General features: G+C 43.2%; 1 long non-coding RNA gene and 1 pseudogene across 3 annotated transcripts; one reads left to right on the top strand and one right to left on the bottom strand.

Moving 5' to 3' along the window:
- The first annotated feature begins 231 nt into the window (after positions 1-231).
- LOC311130875 lies at positions 232-9,965 on the top strand. 2 transcript variants are annotated; one of them, XR_014613403.1, is made up of 4 exons: positions 232-312; positions 3,289-3,410; positions 7,900-7,980; positions 8,613-9,965. It is a non-coding gene; the product is annotated as an uncharacterized lncRNA (long non-coding RNA). The 2 variants fall into 2 exon arrangements; XR_014613404.1 differs by having other exon boundaries at positions 234-478.
- A 3,320-nt stretch (positions 9,966-13,285) lies between these two features.
- On the bottom strand, positions 13,286-19,043 carry LOC311133000 (catechol O-methyltransferase domain-containing protein 1-like; annotated as a pseudogene). Its single transcript has 7 exons — positions 18,896-19,043; positions 17,175-17,288; positions 16,731-16,836; positions 14,473-14,582; positions 13,895-13,949; positions 13,679-13,813; positions 13,286-13,300 (listed from the first exon to the last, which is right to left on the bottom strand). The product of its transcript is annotated as a catechol O-methyltransferase domain-containing protein 1-like (transcript).
- Between the last annotated feature and the right edge of the window lie 1,109 nt (positions 19,044-20,152).

Genomic DNA, 20,152 nt, shown 5'->3' with positions numbered 1-20,152 from the left:
CATTAACTCCGAAATCTTAAGGTTAGGCATGAACTCCGAATGGTTAAGGTAAGGGTTAAGGTTTGGGATTGACTTAAAACAAAAATCTAAAAAAAACAGCTTTCTATCGCTGGATTCGAACTTGCAACTTTTGGACCATTTCCCATACATTGCAAATGGGGTTTCTAAACCAACCCGGATGTAATGTAATTCTGGCCACTGGTTGGTTTTGTGGCGCTGGTCTGATTTCCCATAGGGAAGACTGTAAACAGTAAGAGGTGCACATTTCTTCGCCCAGCACCAGTCACTGAGCTAGCAAGCTGAAGTTAGCTAGTGAGTCACAGAAATTTACTTTCAGCCTGTTAATTATTTCAGTCCGATTGGATTTATTTTACTAAACCAGCATGGCTTAACATGGATAGATAATCTGATAGCGACGCTAGGTAACCTATGTGGATGCTTCCATCTAGTTCCCAAGAGTAGCAGACCGCTACGCTAAGTAAACTTTACTTTCGAACTTTGTAATAATCTGTACATTTGTTTTACATGCATCATACTAGCTAACTAGATATTTTGTTAAAAAGCCTGTTGATGTCGTTGGTTGTTTCTTTGGAGCTAGCTAGCTAAGCTATCACTAGCTAGCTAAGCTATCACTAGCTAGCTAGGTGGTTAATGTGGTGTACAGTAACGTTAGGCTACAGTACCGTTACTACTGAATGACAGCATTATAGCCTTGTTAGTAGTTGGTTGATATGGGCTACAGTACAACATTACTAAAGGATAACAACGTAGCCTTGTCACTAGCTAGTAGTTGGTTGATGGGGTGGGGTACAGTAGGCTACAATACAGCAACAATACCCTTCCTACTGGTCTGTTATTCGTTGGGTCTGGTAATGGTTAAATTAGCTAATATTATAGAGAGATCACACATGAATGCAGCTGTGGTGGTGTCACATTGTCTTTATCCATACCATAGCTGCTGCTATGGTTATGCCTTTTACTTGAGAGCTGTGCCCTCTTTGCCAGGTCTACCTTGAAAAAAGTATGTTATTTTTGACCTGCTAAAATAAGCTAATGGTTGTGTGCACTCTCACAAGATCGAATTGTGTGGTTCAGTGGCACATTTTCAAAAGAAAACAGACATATACAGTATATCATCAGCAATTCTCAATCAGATGAGATACACAACTAACCCAAATTGAATTTCATTCATTCATAAATGTGGGCACAAATTATTGTTAATATTCCAATACTCTAGGCCCGCCATTCCCAAACCTGAATAGTTCAGCACCTCAGGAGTAAATGCCAGTTGGCTCTTCATAGCTGAGCATTTAGAGTTTGAGACAGTAGGTCCGGTAGAGAGAGAGCGGATCAAACAGCAGGTCTGGGACAAGGTAGCACTTCCGGTGAGCCCTGAGCAGGTCAGGGTTCCATAGCCGCAGACAGAAACGTCAGAGACTGGATCAGCAGCACGACCAGGTGGACTGGGGACAGGGACAGCCAGGAGTCATCAGGCCAGGTAGTCCTGAGGCATGGTCCTAGAGCTCAGGTCCTGCATCCTTTATTTAATTTAAGTGTAGACTAAGCCCTAGAGGTCTTGTAACTTCACATGATTTAGCCTACTTGTAGGGTAGGCAACAACACATCTGCACGCTGATCCTCAACATGGGGGCCCCTCAGGGGTGCGTGCTTAGTCCCCTCCTGTACTCCCTGTTCACCCATGACTGCGTGGCCAAGCACGACTCCAACACCATCATTAAGTTTGCCGACGACACAACAGTGGTAGGCCTGATCACCGACAACGATGAGACAGCATATAGGGAGGAGGTCAGAGACCTGGAAGTGTGGTGCCAGGACAACAACTGCTCGCTCAACGTGATCAAGACAAAGGAGATGATCGTGGACTACAAGAAAAGGAGGGCCGAGCACGCCTCCATTCTCATCGGCAGGGCTGTAGTGGAGCAGGTTGAGCGCTTCAAGTTCCTTGGTGTCCACATCACCAACAAACTATCATGGTCCAAACACAGCAAGACAGTCGTGAAGAGGGCACTACAAATCCTATTCCCCCTCAGCAGACTGAAAAGATTTGGCATGGATCCTCAGATCCTCAAAAAGTTCTACAGCTGCACCATCGAGAGCATCCTGACTGGTTGCATCACTGCCTGGTATGGCAACTGCTCGGCATCCGACCGCAAGGCGCTACAGAGGGTAGTGCGTACGGCCCAGTACATCACTGGGGCCAAGCTTCCTGCCATCCAGGACCTCTATACCAGGTGGTGTCAGAGGAAGGCAAAAAAAATTGCCAAAGACTCCAGCCACCCTAGTCATAGACTGCTCTCTCTGCTACCGCACGGCAAGCGGTACCGGAGCGCCAAGTCTAGGTCCAAAAGGCTTCTGAACAGCTTCTACCCCCAAGCCATAAGACTGCTGAGCAGCTAATCAAATGGCTACCCGGATTATCTTAAAACTTGATTGATTGTCATTATTTGATATCCTTTTTACTGTACACTGTTGATAGTCATTTTTTCCAAAGCTAATAACTGAATGTCCTACTACAAGGATGTGGTCAGGTTGGCCCGTGTAGCTCAGCTGGTAGAGCATGATGCTTGCAATGCCAGGGTTGTGGGTTCGATTCCCACAGGGGGCCAGTATGAAAATGCATGCACTCACTAACTGTAAGTCGCTCTGGATAAGAGCGTCTGCTAAATGACTAAAATGTAAATGATAATGGTTGACACGTCTAAGTTACAATAACACAGAACACACACCACAGATTGCGACGGCAAGTACAATGAGCAGTTGGGAAAATGAAGTCTGCTGTGTGGTTGCCCGATACACACACAAACATAATACTTTTTTTGTGTTGTATTTATTATGGATCCCCATTACAGCTACTCTTCCTGGGGTCCAGCAAAATTAAGGCAGTTATGCAATTTAAAAACATGACTACATTCACAACAGATTTCACAATACATTAAGTGTGTGCCCTCAGGCCACTACTCTACTACCACATATCTACCACACAAAATCCATGTGTACGTGTGTGTATAGTGCGTATGTTATCGTGTGTGTGTGAATGCATGTGTCTGTACCTGTGTTTGTGTCTCTTCAGTCCCCGCTGTTCCATAAAGTGTATTTTTATCTGTTTTTTAATCTAATTTTATTGCTTGCATGAGTTACTTGAAATGGAATAGAGTTCCATGTAGTCATGGCTCTATGTAGTACTGTGCGCCTCCCATAGTCTGTTCTGTTTAGGTTAGTGTGTAGTCAAGGCTTTGTCATTAAAATAATATTGTGCTTGTCTTTCAGATCTGCCAACCAGGCTCGGTGGGTGACAGGTAACCATGTTTCCACCAAACTGTTCCAGGCCTGCAGTGGTATGCTGGAACCTCCAGAGGCTTGTAGACCTGAAGCAGTGGGATGTGGTCCAGGTAATTATCACACACACATACAGTGCGTTCGGAAAGTATTCAGACCCTTTGACTTTTTCCACATTTTGTTACGATACAGCCTTATTCTAAAATTGATTAAATAAATAAAAATCTCATCAATCTACACACAATACCCCATAATGACAAAGTGAAAACAGCTTTTAGATGATTTTATTAAGCACATTAAAAAAATTATAATACAAATAACTTATTTACATAAGTATTCAGACCCTTTGCTATGAGACTCGAAATTGAGCTCAGGTGCATCCTGTTTCCATTGATCATCCTTGAGCTGTTTCTACAACTTGATTGGAGTCCAGCTGTGCTGAATTCAATTGATTGGACATGATTTGTAAAGGCACACACCTGTCTATACAAGGTCCCACAGTTGACAGTGCATGTCAGAGCAAAAACCAAGCCATGTGGTCGAAGAAATTGTCCGTAGAGCTCCAAGACAGGATTATGTCTAGGCACAGATCTGGGGAAGGGTACCAAAACATTTCTGCAGCATTGAAGGTCCCCATCGTTCTTAAATGGTAGAAGTTTGGAACCACCAAGACTCTTCCTAGAGCTGGCCGCCCGGCCAAACTGAGAAATCAGGGGAGAAGGGCCTTGGTCAGGGAGGTGACCAAGAACCTGATGGTCACTCTGACAGAGCTCCAGAGTTCCTCTGTAGAGATTTTACATTTTAGTCATTTAGCAGACGCTCTTATCCAGAGCGACTTACAGTTAGTGAGTGCATACATTTTTTTTTTTTTTTTTCATCAATCAATCAATTTTATTTTATATAGCCCTTCTTACATCAGCTAATATCTCGAAGTGCTGTACAGAAACCCAGCCTAAAACCCCAAACAGCTAGTAATGCAGGTGTAGAAGCACGGTGGCTAGGAAAAACTCCCTAGAAAGGCGAAAACCTAGGAAGAAACCTAGAGAGGAACCAGGCTATGAGGGGTGGCCAGTCCTCTTCTGGCTGTGCCGGGTGGAGATTATAACAGAACCATGCCAAGATGTTCAAAAATGTTCATAAGTGACAAGCATGGTCAAATAATAATCAGGAATAAATCTCAGTTGGCTTTTCATAGCCGATCATTAAGAGTTGAAAACAGCAGGTCTGGGACAGGTAGGGGTTCCATAACCGCAGGCAGAACAGTTTAAACTGGAATAGCAGCAAGGCCAGGCGGACTGGGGACAGCAAGGAGTCACCACGGCCGGTAGTCCCGACGTATGGTCCTAGGGCTCAGGTCTCTCAGTTGGCTTTTCATAGCCGATCATTAAGAGTTGAAAACAGCAGGTCTGGGACAGGTAGGGGTTTCGTAGCCGCAGGCAGAACAGTTGAAACTGGAATAGCAGCAAGGCCAGGCGGACTGGGGACAGCAAGGTGTCATCATGCCCGGTAGTCCTGACGTATGGTCCTAGGGCTCAGGTTCTCAGAGAGAAAGAGAGAACGAGAGAATTAGAGAGAGCATACTTAAATTCACACAGGACACTGGATAAGACAGGAGAAGTACTCCAGGTATAACCAACTAACCCCAGCCCCCCGACACATAAACTACTGCAGCATAAATACTGGAGGCTGAGACAGGAGCGGTCCGGAGACACTGTGGCCCCATCCGAAGAAACCCCCGGACAGGGCCAAACAGGAAGGATATAACCCCACCCACTCCGCCAAAGCACAGCCCCCGCACCACTAGAGGGATATCCCCAACCACCAACTTACAATCCTGAGACAAGGCCGAGTATAGCCCACAGAGGTCTCCACCACAGCACAAACCAAGGGGGGGGCGCCAACCCAGACAGGAAGATCACGTCAGTAACTCAACCCACTCAAGTGACGCACCCCTCCCAGGGACGGCATGAAAGAGCACCAGCAAGCCAGTGACTCAGCCCCTGCAACAGGGTTAGAGGCAGAGAACCCCAGTGGAGAGGGGAACCGGCCTGGCAGAGACAGCAAGGGCTGTTCGTTGCTCCAGCCTTTCCGTTCACCTTCACACTCCTGGGCCAGACTACACTCAATCATATGACCTACTGAAGAGATAAGTCTTCAGTAAAGACTTAAAGGTTGAGACCGAGTCTGCGTCTCTCACATGGGTAGGCAGACTGTTCCATAAAAATGGAGATCTATAGGAGAAAGCCCTGCCTCCCGCTGTTCGCTTAGAAATTCTAGGGACAATTAGGAGGCCTGCGTCTTGTGACCGTAGCGTACGTATTGGTATGTACGGCAGGACCAACTCGGAAAGATAGGTAGGAGCAAGCCCATGTAACGCTTTATAGGTTAACAGTAAAACCTTGAAATCAGCCCTTGCCTTAACAGGAAGCCAGTGTAGGGAAGCTAGCACTGGAGTAATATGATCAAATTTCTTGGTTCTAGTCAGGATTCTAGCAGCCGTATTTAGCACTAACTGAAGTTTATTTAGTGCTTTATCCGGGTAGCCGGAAAATAGAGCATTGCAGTAGTCTAACCTAGAAGTAACAAATGCATGGATTAATTTTTCTGCATCATTTTTGGACAGAACATTTCTGATTTTTGCAATGTTACGTAGATGGAAAAAAGCTGTCCTTGAAACAGTCTTGATATGTTCGTCAAAAGAGAGATCAGGGTCAAGAGTAACGCCTAGGTCCTTCACAGTTTTATTTGAGACGACTTTACAACCATCAAGATGAATTGTCAGATTTAACAGAAGATCTCTTTGTTTCTTGGGACCTAGAACAAGCATCTCTGTTTTGTCCGAGTTTAAAAGTAAAAAGTTTTCAGCCATCCACTTCCTTATGTCTGAAACACAGGCTTCTAGCGAGGGCAATTTTGGGGCTTCACCATGCTTCATTGAAATGTACAGCTGTGTGTCATCCGCATAGCAGTGAAAGTTAACATTATGTTTTCGAATAACATCCCCAAGAGGTAAAATATATAGTGAAAACAATAGTGGTCCTAAAACGGAACCTTGAGGAACACCGAAATGTACAGTTGATTTGTCGGAGGACAGACCATTCACAGAGACAAACTGATATCTTTCCGACAGGTAGGATCTAAACCAGGCCAGAACTTGTCCGTGTAGACCAATTTGGGTTCATACTGGCCCCCGTGAGAATCGAACCCACAACCCTGGCGTTGCAAACGGCATGCTCTACCAACTGAGCTACATCCCTGCCGGCCATGCCCTCCCCTACCCTGGACGACGCTGGGCTAATTGTGCGCCGCCCCATGGGTCTCCCGGTCGCGGCCGGCTACGACAGAGCCTGGATTCGAACCAGGATCTCTAGTGGCTCAGCTAGTACTGCGATGCAGTGCCTTAGACCACTGCGCCACTCGGGAGAACCTTCCAGAAGGTCAACCATCTCTGCAGCACTCCACCAATCAGGCCTTTATGTTAGTGGCCAGACGGAAGCCACACCTCAGTAAAAGGCACAACAGCCCGTTTGGAGTTTGCCAAAAGGCACCTAAAGACTCTCAGACCATGAGAAACAAGATTCTCTGGTCTGATGAAACCAAGATTGAACTCTTTGGCCTGAATGCCAAGCGTCACGTCTGGAGGAAACCTGGCACCATCCCTACGGTGAAGCATGGTGGTGGCAGCATCATGTTGTGGAGATGTTTTTCAGCGGCAGGGACTGGGAGTCTAGTCAGGATCGAGGCAAAGATGAACGGAGCAAAGTACAGAAAGATCCTTGATGAAAACCTGCTCCAGAGCGCTCAGGACCTCATACTGGGGCGAAGGTTCACCTTCCAACAGGACAACGACCCTAAGCACACAGCCAAGACAACACAGGAGTGGCTTCGGGACAAGTCTCTGAATGTCCTTGAGTGGCCCAGCCAGAGCCCGGACTTGAACCCGGTCGAACATTTTTTATTTTTTATTTTAGCAGACGCTCTTATCCAGAGCGACTTACAGGAGCAATTAGGGTTAAGTGCCTTGCTCAAGGGCACATCGACAGATTTTTCACCTAGTCGGCTCGGGGATTAGAACCAGCGACCTTTCGGTTACTGGCACAACGCTCTTACCCACTAAGCTACCTGCCGCATCTCTGGAGATACCTGAAAATAGCTGTGCACCGACGCTCCCCATCCAACCTGCCAGAGCTTTAGAGGATCTGCAGAGAAGAATGGGAGAAACTCCCCAAATACAGGTGTGCCAAGCTTGTAGCGTCATACCCAAGAAGACTCAAGGCTGTAATCGCTGCCAAAGGTGCTTCAACAAAGTTCTGAGTAAAGGGTCTGAATACTTATGTAAATGTCATATTTCAGTTATTAATTTTTTATACATTTGCAAACATTTCTAAAAACCTGTTTTTGCTTTGTCATTATGGGGTATTGTGTGTAGGTATATGAGGGAAAAACTATTTAATACATTTTAGAATAAGGCTGTAACGTAACAAAATGTGGAAAAAGTCAATGGGTCTGAATACTTTCCGAATGCACTGTATACACACTCACTCAATCACTCATTCTGTTTTGTTGTATAATTATTTGTAATTATGTTCCTCTTTCTTTTAGGTCTGACACCCCTATTAGCTCAACCACAGCCCTCACAGCTGCAGTCGTCTGCCCCTGCACCTGCTACACCGGCCGCGATAGGTGATACAGGTTATTGTATACACGCATGCATACTCTCCCTCACTTGGGGCTCTATTCAATCACATACACTTTAGCCGACATCCGCATAGTGATTGTTTTGGCAGTGTCTGAGATGGAACTGTGTTAGAGCTGTCAAATCCACAAGTGACTCCTGGCATTATACTTAAAGCGGACATTGCCATTGGCTGCACAGAGTCGCATTAACAGAAATCTCATGGAGCCCTGTTTACATGTTTGAACAGCTGTTTACATGTTTGAACACCTGTTGTATTCGCCGCATGTGGAAAATACATTTTGATTTGATTTGTAATCTACACCTTGATTAGGCTGATAGAAATCCTCATTATTTAATTTAATGATTTTGAATTTGAATGTAATTTTTTCTATACACTTTCTCGTTCTGAACTTGTAACCCGAGTAGGACGGTGTAGTATCGTGACAATGATCAAGAGCAGCTGCTTACCGATTTGACAGATCCAACGCAGTTACACCTCAGACACTGCCAAAACATCAGCTATTTGGGTGTCGGCTATTGCCGGTTAACACTTGATCTGATTGAATCTAGGCTTTACACTCATTAATTCTCTTTAGTTGTATGATTGTCAGTTAAGAAAATGGTGCCTCTCTTTTAGATCTGCCACCACCAGCAGTTCAGCTACAGTCACAGTAGTCCTCTGCTGTGGTATTTAATTTACCGGCTGCACCAGTTCCTACTACACTGGCTGTGAAGGGAGAAACTTTTGAGGATTCCCAGATGGATACATGTAATTCAGAATTATATTACATACACATACGCTCATTCACACCAACAGATGTGCACACACACACGTTGTTGAACTGTATAATTACTGTCACTTACTCCACCACTGCCCGACAGCCTCAACCAGAAGTGCATACACTGGGCCTATCAAGACTGACAAAGCAGAGATGGGTGGCTGACAAGGAAAAATAAAACACAACATGCACACACATTCTCTCTCTCTGTCACACACACACATTATCCCCAATGTAAATCAATTGTAATTACTTGTTTATTTTATGTATGCTCCATTTTATTTGAGGATTGTGCGCAATAAAGTACATTCACAGTTAAAGCATTTTGGTTTATTGGATATTTCTCAGATTAAAATGAATGACCAAAAGGAAGTCGTCAGACCTGCAACCCTCTGGGAGTGTGCAGGTTTTGTCATCTGGTGCTGAAACAGGGCCCCAACAGCCCTCACATATGTACAGGGTTCCCAGGAGTACAACAATGTTTATTGTCCAGCAAAATTATTTTTAATGTACCAAGGCCATTCCCTGGCTACCCATCCACATCGCTCAGGCCAAACTGACGTTTGTTCTCCACAATGAATGTATGTAGCGATTCAAATTCAGGGTGAGTCATCAGGCAACCAAGGCCATGGACTAGAGAGAGAGATGACCTGGAGGGAGTTCCAGACCTCAGCTTTTTATGAAGCAGAAAAGCAGTGATGGATGGCTAACAAGAAAGAAATCAAACATACACACACAGTCTCTCTCTCGCACATATTAGTATGTAAATACATTGTAATTACTTGTTTATTGTATATGTATGCTCCATTTTATTTTTGGATTGGAGATATTTAGGCCTACAGATTGTGTTATCTATTTCCCACAACAGACATGCAGTTGTGCTTACTCACAGTTGGTGGTGGGAGCATGGTTAGGAGAGATGGTGGCTGACAAGGAAAAATAAAATACAACATGCACACACATACACACAATAGCATGCGAATATGTAAATAAATTGTAATTATTTGTTTATTTTATGTATGCTCCATTTAATTTGATATGTGTATAGGTTTTGGGGAAATTCTGTGTGCTTTTGTCTTTTTACAAAATATGAATCTCACACTCACACACCCACATTAGAACCAATGTAAATAAATTGTAATAACTTGTTTATTTTATGTTTGCTCCACTTTATTTGAGGAAAATGTCTGCAATAAAGTACATTCACAGTTAAAGCAATGTCTTTGGTTTATTGGATATTTCTCAGAATAGAATGTGTGACCAAAAGGAAGTAGGCAGACCTGCAACCCTCGGAGTGTGCAGGTTTTGTCATCTGGAGCTGAAACATGGAGAGAGGGGAGGAAGAGTGCAGTTTAAAGGTTGATCATTAATAACTGACAAAATTCTATAATTAATACGTATTAGAATAATAATACATAGAGGGACCAATAGTTACTGTATTGTGATTGTTTAGTGTTTTAATTACTCAACAAGTAGTGCCCCAAAGTGGGATCGAACTGTGTCTCAAAAGCAGCAGAAAAGGTCAAATAAGGTCACCAAAATTTCCGTTAAGGATATATACAGTGGGGAAAAAAAGTATTTAGTCAGCCACCAATTGTGCAAGTTCTCCCACTTAAAAAGATGAGAGAGGCCTGTAATTTTCATCATAGGTACACGTCAACTATGACAGACAAAATGAGGAAAAAAAATCCAGAAAATCACATTGTAGGATTTTTAATGAATTTATTTGCAAATTATGGTGGAAAATAAGTATTTGGTCAATAACAAAAGTTTCTCAATACTTTGTTATATACCCTTTGTTGGCAATGACACAGGTCAAAGTTTTCTATAAGTCTTCACAAGGTTTTCACACACTGTTGCTGGTATTTTGGCCCATTCCTCCATGCAGATCTCCTCTAGAGCAGTGATGTTTTGGGGCTGTCGCTGGGCAACACAGACTTTCAACTCCCTCCAAAGATTTTCTATGGGGTTGAGATCTGGAGACTGGCTAGGCCACTCCAGGACCTTGAAATGCTTCTTACGAAGCCACTCCTTCGTTGCCCGGCGGTGTGTTTGGGATCATTGTCATGCTGAAAGACCCAGCCACGTTTCATCTTCAATGCCCTTGCTGATGGAAGGTATCTCACGATACATGGCCCCATTCATTCTTTCCTTTACACAGATCAGTCGTCCTGGTCCCTTTGCAGAAAAACAGCCCCAAAGCATGATGTTTCCACCCCCATGCTTCACAGTAGGTATGGTGTTCTTTGGATGCAACTCAGCATTCTTTGTCCTCCAAACACGACGAGTTGAGTTTTTACCAAAAAGTTCTATTTTGGTTTCATCTGACCATGTGACATTCTCCCAATCCTCTTCTGGATCATCCAAATGCACTCTAGCAAACTTCAGACGACAGAGGAGCCTCTTAAAGAAGAAGATACAGGTCTGTGAGAGCCAGAAATCTTGCTTGTTTGTAGGTGACCAAATACTTATTTTCCACCATAATTTGCAAATATATTCATAAAAAATCCTACAATGTGATTTTCTGGATTTTTTCCCCTCAATTTGTCTGTCATAGTTGACGTGTACCTATGATGAAAATTACAGGCCTCTCTCATCTTTTTAAGTGAGAGAACTTGCATAATTGGTGGCTGACTAAATACTATTTTTCCCCACTGTACGTCTGGCAGATGCAAAACGGTTTGGAAGAATTCCTGCATGATGACATTTTGTGACGTTTTTGTTCATTTTGGACTTCGGTACGTTTTTTTTCTTCCGGTTGTTCGGGCACACAATTTGTTTTCTTGAGGCAAGCCGAAATCGGTAGCCGAAGTATACGCTCCTTCGTTGGTGATTGGTCAACAGTAGGGATTCTTCAGTAAAGTCTTTGTTGTCATTCAACAAGAGGACTCGTTTTCATGCAAATTTTTCTATTGAGAAATACTGCACCAAACATCTTAGTTAGGTGTAAAATTGCCCGACTAAGATCTCCTCGGCAAAGAACTTCAAAATTAATGACAGATTTCTACCCTGCTAGAGCTGCCCTGTGAAGTGGAAACGTCTAGGAGCAACAACGGCTTAGCTGCGAAGTGGTAGGCCACACAAACTCACAGAACGGGACCGCTGAGTGCTGAAGCGCATAGCATGTAAAAATCAACACTCACTACGAGTTCCAAACTGCCTCTGGAAGCAATGTCAACACAATAACTGTTTGTTGGGAGCTTCATGAAATGGGTTGTAATTGCAGAGCAGCTGCACACAAGCCTAAGATAACCATGCGCAATGCCAAGTGTTGGCTGGAGTGGCGTAAAGCTCGCCGCCATTGGACTCTGGAGCAGTGGAATGGCGTTCTCTGGAGTGTCCGACAGACGAATCTGGGTTTGGCAGATTCCAGGTGAACGCTACCTGCCCGAATGCATAGTGCCAACTGTAAAGTTTGGTGGATGAGGAATAATGGTTTGGGGCTGTTTCATGGTTCGGGCTAGGCCCCTTAGTTCCAGTGAAGGGAAATCTTAACGCTACAGCATATAGTGACATTCTAGACAGACTATTCTGTGCTTCCAACTTTGTGGCAACAGTTTGGGGAAGGCCCTTTCCTGTTTCAGCATGACAATGCCCCCTGTGCACAAAGCGAGGTCCATACAGAAGTGGTTTGTCGAGATCGGTGTGGAAGAACTTGACTGGCCCTGACCTCAACCCCATCGCACACCTTTGAGATGAATTTAGAACGCTGATTGCGATCCAGGCCTAATCGCCCAACACCAGTGCCCGACCTCTCGTGGCTGAATGGAAGCAAGTCCCCGCAGCAATGTTCCAACATCTAGTGGAAAGCCTTCCCTGAAGAGTGGAGGCTGTTATAGCCTCAAAGGGGGACCAACTCCATATTAATGCCTATGATGGCATTAGCTTGGGGTGGCAGGTAGCTTAGTGGTTAAGAGCGTTGTGCCAGTAACTGAAAGGTCGCTGGTTCTAATCCCCATGCCGACTAGGTGAAAAATCCGTCGATGTGCCCTTGAGCAATGCACTTAACCCTAATTGCTCCTGTAAGTCACTCTGGATAAGAGCGTCTGCTAAATGACTAAAATGTAAATGTATGATTTTGGAATGAGATATTTGACGAGCAGGTGTCCACATACTTTTGGTCATGTAGTGTATATGCACAAACTCTTCCGAACTGTTTCAGCTGGGAAGCATGCAGACGCCTTTACGCCCATCCGCCATCCCCAGCTCCCTAGCAAAATCGAAACCTACTTGAAGGTAACAGTGCTCACTGTTGCCCCTAGTGGCCAGTTTCCACGTCATCACTGTATATAGATTTTCTATTGTGTTATTGACTGTATGTTTTGTTTATCCCATGTGTAACTCTGTGTTGTTGTTTTTATCGCACTGCTTTGCTTTATCTTGGCCAGGTCGCAGTTGTAAATGAGAACTTGTTCTCAACTGGCCTACCTGGTTAAATAAAGGTGAAATAAAGAATAAAATAAAAAAAATCTCCCGACGTCCTTAGACATGGATGGACGTCACATGGATGGACGTCGAATAGTGACTTGTATCACGGGTGACCTGGCTGTGTCAGATAGACAGGCCAAGGAAGGGTGATCAGATAGACAGGTAAGATAATTAGTTAGTCAGATACATTTCACATTTACATTTGAGTCATTTAGCAGACGCTCTTATCCAGAGCGACTTACAGTAGTGAGTGCAACCATTTTGAGACTTCTTTCTGACAGGTGACAGGTGAAGGAAGGGTGATCAGATAGACAGGTAAGTGGAGTGAGGAGAAAGACACGGAGGTTGCCATCTTTTCTATGTAGGCCTATCTTTTCATGCATCTTTACCTCACTTAGCTCACTAGATCAAATCGATTGCATGCTGGCATTATTCCAATCATATTCGAAAACACAACTCTCTAGTAGGAATAAAGGTTTTGGTATAGTCTACTCACATTATCAATGGCAATGATGCCCCCCTTGTCTCACAAGCTCAAGAGACTTCTTGTAATAACTGTCATAGTTCCGTTTATCCGCATTGATGAACACAAAGTCATAGGTGCCTGCTTCCCCAGCAGCTATAAGCTCATATAGGACAAAAAAAGATCACATTGAAAAGGATTAACCCATTTCATAATGGAATCGTGTTTGGGTTCTTTAAAGTCACCTACCCAGTGTTTTTATAAACGTTTGAAGACCAACATTAATTTTATCCTCGACTCCTGCCTAGAAAAGAGAGAGGATGACAAGGGTGATTAGTTGCATGTCTTTCATTGTTTAACTTTCTTTACCGTGAAGTCCATTGAGCAGTTTCAATGTGCTTAAAATAAAATGTGGATTTGGTTAGAGTTTAGATCGTTTGAAGCAGACAATACCAAGCATTTCTTTGTCCCAATGGTTGACCTGCGTTGTGTCCAGTAGCATTTCTACTGTTGGGGTTTGGATGGGAGCATTAAGTTCATTGTGGAGAGAGGGATTCTCTGCTGCTTGGCTTTGCACCTTTGGTAGCCTCACCACTCCACCCACAGCACTTTGTGAAGTCTGAATGACAGATGTTAGATACAGCATATGCTGTATGGAAGCTTCTGGGGAGACAATGTTTCTGAATTCCAACGGGTTGAATGGGTTCACATGTTGTATTGGGGTAGAATACTGGACGAACAGATCTAATTCCTGTCTAGAGGAATGATGGAGGAAGTAAACTAGCTGAATATCAATGGTGCAATGACTAGTGGAATGTTGATCTGACCTCTTTAAAGAAAGGTTTAGCGATGTTCACATATTTGTTGTCTATTTCACATGCTACCACATGACCACTCTCTGGTACAACCAACGCAATGTTCAGGGTGTTGTACATCCCTGGAGAGAAAAAAATACGATATATACAGTGCCTTCGGAAAGTATTCAGACCCCTTGACTTTTCAGCATTTTGTTAAGTTACAGCCTTATTCTAAAATTGATTAAAATGTTTTTTCCCCCTCATCAATCTACACACAATACCCCATAATGACAAAGCAAAAACACGTTTTTAGAAATGTTTCCTAATTTATCAAATATAAAAAACAGAAATATCACATTTACATAAGTATTCAGACCCTTTACTCAGTACTTTGTTGAAGCACCTTTGGCAGCGATTACAGCATCAAGTATTCTTGGGTATGACGCTACAAGCTTGGCACACCTGTATTTGGGGAGTTTCTCCCATTCTTCTCTGCAGATCCTCTCAAGCTCTGTCAGGTTGGATGGGGAGTGTTGCTGCACAACTATTTTCAGAGATGTTCGATCGGGTTCAAGTCCGGGCTCTGGGAGGGCCACTCAAGGACATTCAGAGACTTGTTCCGAAGCCACTCCTGTGTTGTCTTGGCTGTGTGCTTAGGGTTGTGGTCCTGTTGGAAAGTGAACCTTCGCCCCAGTCTGGAGCAGGTTTTCATCAAGGTTCTCTCTGTACTTTGCTGCCACCACCATGCTTCACCATAGGGATGGTGCCAGGTTTCCTCCAGACGTGACGCTTGGTATTCAGGCCAAAGAGTTAAATCTTGGTTCCATCAGACCAGAGAATCTTGTTTCTCATGATCTGAGAGTCTTTAGGTGCCTTTTGGCAAACTCCAAGCGGGCTGTCAAGTGTATTTTACTGAGGAGTGACTTCCGTCTGGCCACTGTACCATAAATGCCTGATTGGTGGAGTGCTGCAGAGATGGTTGTCCTTCTGGAAGGTTCTCCCATCTCCACAGAGGAACTCTAGAGCTCTGTCAGAGTGACCATCAGGTTCTTGGTCACCTCCCTGACCAAGGCCCTTCTCCCCCGATTGCTCAGTTTGGCCGAGCGGCCAGCTCTAGGAAGAGTCTTGGTGGATCCAAACATCTTCCATTTAAGAATGATGGAGGCCACTGTGTTCTTGGGGACCTTCAATGCTGCAGAAATGTTTTGGTACCCTTCCCCAGATCTGTGCCCCGACACAATCCTGTCTCGGAGCTCTACGGACAATTCCTTCTACCTCATGGCTTGGTTTTTGCTCTGACATGCACTGTCAACTGTGGGATCTTATATAGAGAGGTGTGTGCCTTTCCAAATCATGTCCAATCAATTGAATTTACCACAGGTGGACTCCAATCAAGTTGTAGAAACATCTCAAGGATACTCAATGGAAACAGGGTGCACCTGAGATCAATTTCGAGTCTCATAGCAAAGGGGCTGAATACTTATGTAAATAAGGTATTTCTTTTTTCTTTTTTTCTTTTTTAAAATTTGCTCAAATTTCTAAAAACCTGTTTTCGCTTTGTCATTATGGGGTATTGTGTGTAGATTGCTGAGGATTTTATTTTATTTGATCCATTTTAGAATAAGACTGTAACAAAATGTGAAAAATGTCAAGGGGTCTGAATACTTTCCAAAGGCACTGTATATATATTTGGGGAAGTTGTTATACACAACAATTTTTTTAATGAATTTGTATTGGCCCATTCACCACCCCCCCTCTTCGGAGGACAAAAATAACTTACTTTTTACAGCTTTTTCTTTTTTTTAATTACATGTACATTCTACACATATTTTACATACATGGCAATATTTTTTTACACAGTAGTTACATAGCAAAAATATAGTTATTTGAAACATTACATCTAGATTGATAGTACTTAAATACATCCAGTATACATTATATATAGGCCTAGTGTTTGTAGTTGTAACTATTATACTGTAGATCGTGGACTTTTAAACCAAGCCCTCAGCTACTCTCAGCCCATTCCACCTAGTATGTGTCTCTGTCAACCACGCTCTTATGATTTCCATCTGCCAATAGTCACCACATTAACATGAGTCTCTTCTCACAGCCGCTGATGTCCTAGCAAGCGAGTCTACACTGATATTATAATGAGGGACAGTTCACTCAAAATTCAAAATTAGTGTTAGAACGTTGAAAATATTGGCACAATGAAATGTGTCTTCCAAATAATATACTATAGTAATATTACATGTTTTCAGGAACAAGCTTGTTTTATCATTACATACCAATTTCAATGGTTTTGCTGGCATTGATCAGTTTGGCCAGCTTTACCATCAGTTGTGGTTGTTCACTAGCATCCAGCATGACGCTCCATGGGTCCTCAAGGGTTTTCTGCAACATATAGGAAGGACATGACCAAAAATGACCAAAAAGTCATTTTTCTATGGCATAATCTAACCAAATAATGATCACTGGACTGCTGACTATTTAGCTTCTCTGCAGTGATTGTATGGTACTATGCTGACCTCTAGTGGTTATAGTAGCCTATGTAACTCTCATGATACAATAGTAAACCATCCCTGCCTTTGATCCCCCACGGTAAAAAGCCTGGTTCTCCCCAGTCCAGTCTTACCAGTCTATCTTTAACCCTAGCTTCATGTCCACATCCCGGTTCAACCCTAACCCTCAACCACAACCCTAACTCTGGCTCTAACCCAGTCCAGTCTTACCAGTCTGAGTTTGGTCAGGACAGGATGTTCTCTCAGAGTTGTTCACCACATACCGCAATACAGGGTCGTTCTTCCCTTGACTGTGGCTCTTACTTGGCAGGGCAGACCCTATTTCTGTCCCGGACCAACAAAACAATTGTTATAACAACATAGTTTTTGCATTGTAACCCATCTAAAGGTAATTTTGATTGTCACCCCTAAAGCCATGTTTGGAACCATGGCAAACATTGTGTACAGTGGGTTCAGGATTTAGAAAGTTAACCTTTGTCTAAAATTCAACATCAGGATAAGAAATCGCAGTGCTTAAGGATGTTAAAAAGCAGCTTTTCTCTGAGTCTGTAACTTGCTTGGACTGTAAGGAAACAACAGAATAGTGTGGGCTTTAACAGTAAAAAACAGCTGATTTGCCAGCTCAGCCAATGAGACGTGCATGCACTTGGATATTTGAATTAGCTACCAACTCCGAGTTCCACATGGGGGCAGGTTGCCCGGCTGCACCTTCTGCACCTTCTGCCCGACAGACTTTGCAGCTTGTAAACCAAGTTGTGTGGAGGCTCTGCTTTGACATGCTTTCTTGTTGGCTAGTCAGCTAGCTTAGTTTGCTGTGACTTCTCGCATGCTAGCTAACTGCTTCTCAACAGCCAACTCTTACAAACCACAAAAATTAGAAAATTGACTGGTGAGATAGTTTTTGTATAGGCTTTGTCCTTTTTGCTTACACCAGCTATGGATTGCTTGGCTAGCTAGCTAGCTATCCACTGGGCACACACTGGTTGAATCAACGTTATTTCAACCAACTTGGAATAGACGTTAAATTGATGTCTGTGCCCAGTGGGTAGATTGTGTCTCCCCTAGTCTCCTTCGCCCCACCGGAGAAGAAAATAAAATAAAAACAACTGCTTGTCATTTGCATAATGTGGTCTTAAACAAATCACAGAAGGGCCTGTCTCACCCAAAGATGTGAAGTCACATCACAAGAAAATCACAAGCATTTTTTAAAAACAGTTTAAATAACAGGTTTGAGATGGGGTTTTACTGAGTGGTTTTATGAGTCAACAACATTATTTTGGTATGTTAATGTGAGCTTTTAAAATTTCGATTTTCATTGAACAGTTACTTTAAAATATGATTCCAACAGAATTATTTCTTTCAGCTTTTATTTCTTTCATCACATTCCCAGTGGGTCAGAAGTTTACATACACTCAATTAGTATTTGTTAGCATTGCCTTTAAATTGTTTAACTTGGGTCAAACGTTTCGGGTAGCCTTGCTCCCAAGGACGAACCAGACTTGTGGAGGTCTACCATTTTTTTTCTGAGGTCTTGGCTGATTTCTTTTGATTTTCCCATGATGTCAAGCAAAGAGGCACTGAGTTTGAAGGTTGGCCTTGAAATACATCCACAGGTACACCACCAATTGACTCAAATGATGTCAATTCGCTTATCAGAAGCTTCTAAAGCCATGACATTATTTTCTGGAATTTTACAAGCTGTTTAAAGGCACAGTCAACTTAGTGTATGTAAACTTCTGACCCACTGGAATTATGATACAGTGAATTATAAGTGAAATAATCTGTCTGTAAACAGTTGTTGGAAAAATTACTTGTGTCAGGCACAAAGTAGATGTCCTAACCGACTTGCCAAGACTATAGTTTGTTAACAAGAAATGTGTGGAGTGGTTGAAAAACGAGTTTTAATGACTCCAACCTAAGTGTATGTAAACTTCCGACTTCAACTGTACCTGTTAGTGCAAGAACAAGCCCAATGCAGAAATACATCTTGATATCTGGAGACATTTTGGAAGTGTGTCTATTCAGCTATATAGAGAGAACACCAAAGAGAGTGTATTGAGTGAATGTGGGTCTCTTATTTATACAAAGTGGCCTCCTTGTGTGTTTGTTTTGAACTACCATGTTAGGGTGAGGGACAATATATCGGCCACTCTGTATGTACATGTTTTACAAGAACACTTACCTCACAATGTGTTTTCCAGACACCACCCCAAGCACCCCATGACGTAACAGTGGAGTTCTCAAGGTGTCAGCCATAGGGAACCTGTGTTTAAAGCTCACTGTATACAGTACAGAGGGTCAAATAATAAATACAAATACTAGACCTGCCATTCATTGCCCCCCAGTGGCATAACATTGGGGTTGAGTATGAGCAATACCATTCAATCAAACTGATGTTAAAGAGTTAGTTAAAGTGTATGTTCACCCTAAGATAAAAGTTTATCCGATTATTTAATACCTAAAATAGGCCTTAGTTGAGCTGAATCCATACTACACAACACATATTTTCTGTAGATGTCTTTATGTGTTTAGGAGATATCTGCAGGCCTCAATCCCAAGTGAATGGGAAAGATTAGCACCATCAAATTACATCTAATATTACAGCATACTGTACTTTCCATAATCTTTTGAAACAACTTGTTTTCTATTTAGACGGGTTAAGAGATCCCAGCCCAATAGAATAGTTTTGGTTGTCAAGTCAGTCACACAGTTTGGCTGCTGCCTGTCCGTGTGTTTCCCTTAACTCGCTCACAACTAGGCCTGCTGCTGAAAGTGTGTCATGAAGAAACAACACTAGTTTAACTTTTCATTTCAGCTTCTCATAGGTTTGTGATGGGGGGAGAGAAACAGGCTTGTTTAAAACAGATTTTGGAGGATGTGAGTGGGAAGGGAGCTCTCTCCAAGGACAGCGAGCTTCCTCTGTCAATTCCCTAATTAGGGATGCACGGATGCAAACAAAACCTCCTTGCCCACAAGTACACATCAATTAAATGAGCCATGACTTGAGCTGTCTTTGGGGGGGGTGGGGGGGGTGGGGGGACTTGCCCGAAATCTCCGAGTGGTGACGGGTAAAGGAAAGGGAAGGGATGCCTTGGAGTGAGCTTGCAGCACTGCTCAGCTCAGCTCATCTCAGGTCTTCCCAGTGAAAATTAGATGCTTTGTTGTTTCCCACATCCTCTCTCTGACTC

The sequence above is a fragment of the Coregonus lavaretus genome, assembly GCF_964263955.1.
Source record: "Coregonus lavaretus genome assembly, chromosome: 1".
NCBI lineage: Eukaryota > Metazoa > Chordata > Actinopteri > Salmoniformes > Salmonidae > Coregonus > Coregonus lavaretus.
The sequence above is the reverse complement of the archived record's forward strand: the minus strand, read 5'-3'. Positions and strand labels throughout refer to the sequence as shown.